At 56.9% G+C, this 5000-nt stretch overlaps 1 non-coding gene and 2 pseudogenes across 1 annotated transcript; all 3 read right to left on the reverse strand.

Moving 5' to 3' along the window:
• LOC144413457 (large subunit ribosomal RNA) overlaps nt 1-656 on the reverse strand; it is a 3695-nt pseudogene extending 3039 nt beyond the window's left edge.
• A 288-nt stretch (nt 657-944) lies between these two features.
• Nucleotides 945-1074, reverse strand: LOC144413260 (5.8S ribosomal RNA; annotated as a pseudogene).
• Nucleotides 1075-1372: 298 nt separating this feature from the next.
• LOC144413303 (small subunit ribosomal RNA) lies at nt 1373-3182 on the reverse strand. The gene has a single exon (XR_013469336.1). It is a non-coding gene; the product is annotated as a small subunit ribosomal RNA (ribosomal RNA).
• Between the last annotated feature and the right edge of the window lie 1818 nt (nt 3183-5000).

Below are 5000 nucleotides of genomic sequence, written 5' to 3' on the forward strand. Positions count from 1 at the left end.
GCCGCCGGGCCGCACCGCCCGCGCGCTGTAACACCCCCGCCGGAGCGGAGGCCACCTTCGCGCGGGGACTTAGACCGACGGCAAACCGGTCGTGACCCGCGCCGGTCGCTAGTGCGCTGAGACGGTGCGCGAGCCGACTCGGCAGCGGCGCCTTAAGCGTCCGCGAACCGAGACGGCGCGCCCCCGCACCCAACTGAAAGCGAGCCGGCGACCTGACGGGCCCTCCCGTTTGCCTCTCAACGGTTTCACGTACTCTTGAACTCTCTCTTCAAAGTGCTTTTCAACTTTCCCTCACGGTACTTGTCCGCTATCGGTCTCGCGACCGTATTTAGTCTTAGGTGGAGTTTACCACCCGCTTTGGGCTGCATTCCCAAACAACCCGACTCCGAGAAGACCCGAAGCGGCCAAGGCAAGCGCCCCTATGGGCCTAACACCCGCCGTGGGACGAGGCCTCGATCAGAAGGACACCGGCGCTCGCCGTCAGCCGCACTGGGACTTCCGTACGTCACAACTCGGCGCGCTCGAAAAGCGCGCAGATTCGACGCTGGACTCTTCCCGGTTCACTCGCCGTTACTCAGGGAATCCCTGTTGGTTTCTTTTCCTCCGCTTAATAATATGCTTAAATTCAGCGGGTGCTCTCGCCTGAACTCAGGTCGTATGTGTCAAGCGGGCCGCTTCTTACACGGCCCGCTGGCATCGCAAGTCGTCGCCGCCGGCGCCGACCGAGCGCGTACCGTCGCCGCCTTGGCCCACGGTCGGTCTTGATCTCGTGACCGGACCGACCGACCTGGACCCGCCCCTCGAACGTAGTTGAACACGTCGAGGGGCCGGCGGTGTACGGGACACGCGGTCGCGCCGAGAAAGCTCGGCGACCGCTTCAACTTGGGGCGACGCCCGGCCGTCTTCGCAGAGGCCAGGCGACGGCCCTCGGGTGAGGACGAACGCGACCCTGAGGCAGACGCGGTCCCGGGATTGACCCGTCGACGTTCAATGTGTTCTGCAATTCACATTACTTCTCGCACTTGGCTGCGTCCTTCATCGACTCGCGAGCCGAGTGATCCACCGTTAAGAGTCGTCCTCGACGTTTCGCCCGGCGCCGAAGCGCGCGGACGTCACACTGTGGGATCGACCACAAAACCACCACCGACAACAACTGCACAAAAACACCAACAAACGGCGCCGAGCGACCGCCGGGCTGGGCCGGCGGCACATCGAGCGCGGTGCCCAGAAGCCACCATCGCACTCGGCTGCCTTGCTATGCCAACGTGTTACGCGTGTCGCACGGGGCGGAACCCCGATTGACGGCCGCCCTCTCGGCGGCACCCAAAGACAATTCAGTGCGCGGTCGGCCGGGGCCTACCACCACCTTCGGTAATGATCCTTCCGCAGGTTCACCTACGGAAACCTTGTTACGACTTTTACTTCCTCTAAATGATCAAGTTTGATCGTCTTCTCGACACGCCGACGCGGCCGTTGCCAGCCGCGACGGGGCCGATCCAAGGATCTCACTAAACCATTCAATCGGTAGTAGCGACGGGCGGTGTGTACAAAGGGCAGGGACGTAATCAACGCAAGTTGATGACTTGCGCTTACTGGGAATTCCTCGTTCAAGGGAAACAATTGCAAGTCCCTATCCCAATCACGAATGAGGTTCAACGGGTTACCCGGACCTTTCGGCCTAGGTTAGACACTCGCTGCTTCACTCAGTGTAGCGCGCGTGCGGCCCCGGACATCTAAGGGCATCACAGACCTGTTATTGCTCAATCTCGTGTGGCTAAACGCCACTAGTCCCTCTAAGAAGTTAGACGCCGACCGAGAAGGTCGCGTAACTATTTAGCATGCCAGAGTCTCGTTCGTTATCGGAATTAACCAGACAAATCGCTCCACCAACTAAGAACGGCCATGCACCACCACCCACAGAATCAAGAAAGAGCTCTCAATCTGTCAATCCTACCTGTGTCCGGGCCGGGTGAGTTTCCCCGTGTTGAGTCAAATTAAGCCGCAGGCTCCACTCCTGGTGGTGCCCTTCCGTCAATTCCTTTAAGTTTCAGCTTTGCAACCATACTTCCCCCGGAACCCAAAGACTTTGGTTTCCCGGAAGCTGCCGGAAAGGTCGTCATGGTAACGCCTCCCGATCGCTAGTTGGCATCGTTTATAGTCAGAACTAGGACGGTATCTGATCGTCTTCGAACCTCTGACTTTCGCTCTTGATTAAAGAAAACATTCTTGGCGAATGCTTTCGCAGTAGTTCGTCTTCCGCCGATCCAAGAATTTCATCTCTAACGGCAGAGTACGGACGCCCCCGTCTGTCCCTCTTAATCATTACCTCGTGCTCCGAAAACCAACAAAATAGAACCGAGGTCCTATTCCATTATTCCATGCAACACTATGCAGGCGAACAGCCTGCTTTGAACACTCTAATTTTTTCAAAGTAAACTTATCGGTCACCGCCGACACTCAGTCAAGAGCACCGACGGAGAACCGAAGGTGAGGCGAACGCAACCAGTGACACGCCTTGCGACGGACCGGCGGCGCTCGCCCAAAATCCAACTACGAGCTTTTCAACCGCAACAACTTTAGCATACACTGTTGGAGCTGGAATTACCGCGGCTGCTGGCACCAGACTTGCCCTCCAATGGATACTCGTTAAGAGTTTTAGGATGTACTCATTCCAATTACAGGGCCTCGTTAGAGTCCTGTATTGTTATTTTTCGTCACTACCTCCCCGTGTCGGGAATGGGTAATTTGCGCGCCTGCTGCCTTCCTTGGATGTGGTAGCCGTTTCTCAGGCTCCCTCTCCGGAATCGAACCCTGATTCCCCGTTACCCGTTATCACAAAGGTAGGCACGTAGCGTACCTTCGACAGTTGATAGGGCAGACACTTGAATGATACGTCGTCGGTGCAGAGACCGTACGATCCGCGTGGTTATCCAGAGTCATCAAACGTCACAGGACGAACCCGGTCGGTTTTGATCTGATAAAAGCGCGCCTCCCGAAGTCGGCGCTTAATGCATGTATTAGCTCTAGAATTACCACAGTTATCCACTTCGCTTACGAGACCAAATAAACCAAGACTGATTTAATGAGCCATTCGCAGTTTCGCTTTACGAGAACTCGTACTTGCACCTGCATGGCTTAATCTTTGAGACAAGCATATCACTACTGGCAGGATCAACCAGATAGCTGCGACAGCTGCGCTCGGCCCTTGCTGGGCCGCCCGGCGCGTGCTCGTCGCATTCGTTTAAGACCGAGGCGATCGCCTGCGGCCGTACTCAGCTTCGACAGTCGCTGGCCGCGACGTCCACGCTCTCGCCGGCAGTGCCAGGCGGAGCGATTTGCGTTTTTTCTTTGCTCGCCCTCTCTCGGGCTCGATCCATTCAGTTTCGCACAAACAAGAGCTCTGCCGGCCGCCTGCAGCGGTGCCTAAAACCCGGGCATAACAATGCGACCGTTCTGCTAGGCCGACAAGCGCTCAAGCCAGACGCTCGATCGAACGCCCCCTACATATTAGTCGAGACAACGGCTCGCTCATTAGCATCGCGTTTGTACTTTAACTTTTTTTGGCTCGGCTTCTTTCGACGCCGATGCCGGCGACGCAGCACTCTCTCGCCCGCCAGCCACCGAGAAAAGGGTGCGCTCCGACCGGCCCCGCACCGCTCTTTCTTGGCTCATTCGAAATTACTGTCTTTCGCTCTGACATGCCTTACCTAGGGTTAGGTTAGTATGCTTGCACGTTTGTACTTTAACTTTTTTCGGCTCGGTTTCTTTCGACGCCGATGCCGGCGACGCAGCACTCTCTCGCCCGCCAGCCACCGAGAAAAGGGTGCGCTCCGACCGGCCCCGCACCGCTCTTTCTTGGCTCATTCGAAATTACTGTCTTTCGCTCTGACATGCCTTACCTAGGGTTAGGTTAGTATGCTTGCACGTTTGTACTTTAACTTTTTTCGGCTCGGCTTCTTTCGACGCCGATGCCGGCGACGCAGCACTCTCTCGCCCGCCAGCCACCGAGAAAAGGGTGCGCTCCGACCGGCCCCGCACCGCTCTTTCTTGGCTCATTCGAAATTACTGTCTTTCGCTCTGACATGCCTTACCTAGGGTTAGGTTAGTATGCTTGCACGTTTGTACTTTAACTTTTTTCGGCTCGGTTTCTTTCGACGCCGATGCCGGCGACGCAGCACTCTCTCGCCCGCCAGCCACCGAGAAAAGGGTGCGCTCCGACCGGCCCCGCACCGCTCTTTCTTGGCTCATTCGAAATTACTGTCTTTCGCTCTGACATGCCTTACCTAGGGTTAGGTTAGTATGCTTGCACGTTTGTACTTTAACTTTTTTCGGCTCGGCTTCTTTCGACGCCGATGCCGGCGACGCAGCACTCTCTCGCCCGCCAGCCACCGAGAAAAGGGTGCGCTCCGACCGGCCCCGCACCGCTCTTTCTTGGCTCATTCGAAATTACTGTCTTTCGCTCTGACATGCCTTACCTAGGGTTAGGTTAGTATGCTTGCACGTTTGTACTTTAACTTTTTTCGGCTCGGCTTCTTTCGACGCCGATGCCGGCGACGCAGCACTCTCTCGCCCGCCAGCCACCGAGAAAAGGGTGCGCTCCGACCGGCCCCGCACCGCTCTTTCTTGGCTCATTCGAAATTACTGTCTTTCGCTCTGACATGCCTTACCTAGGGTTAGGTTAGTATGCTTGCACGTTTGTACTTTAACTTTTTTCGGCTCGGCTTCTTTCGACGCCGATGCCGGCGACGCAGCACTCTCTCGCCCGCCAGCCACCGAGAAAAGGGTGCGCTCCGACCGGCCCCGCACCGCTCTTTCTTGGCTCATTCGAAATTACTGTCTTTCGCTCTGACATGCCTTACCTAGGGTTAGGTTAGTATGCTTGCACGTTTGTACTTTAACTTTTTTCGGCTCGGCTTCTTTCGACGCCGATGCCGGCGACGCAGCACTCTCTCGCCCGCCAGCCACCGAGAAAAGGGTGCGCTCCGACCGGCCCCGCACCG

The sequence above is a fragment of the Styela clava genome, chromosome 15 (genome assembly GCF_964204865.1).
Source record: "Styela clava chromosome 15, kaStyClav1.hap1.2, whole genome shotgun sequence".
Taxonomy (NCBI): Eukaryota; Metazoa; Chordata; class Ascidiacea; order Stolidobranchia; family Styelidae; genus Styela; species Styela clava.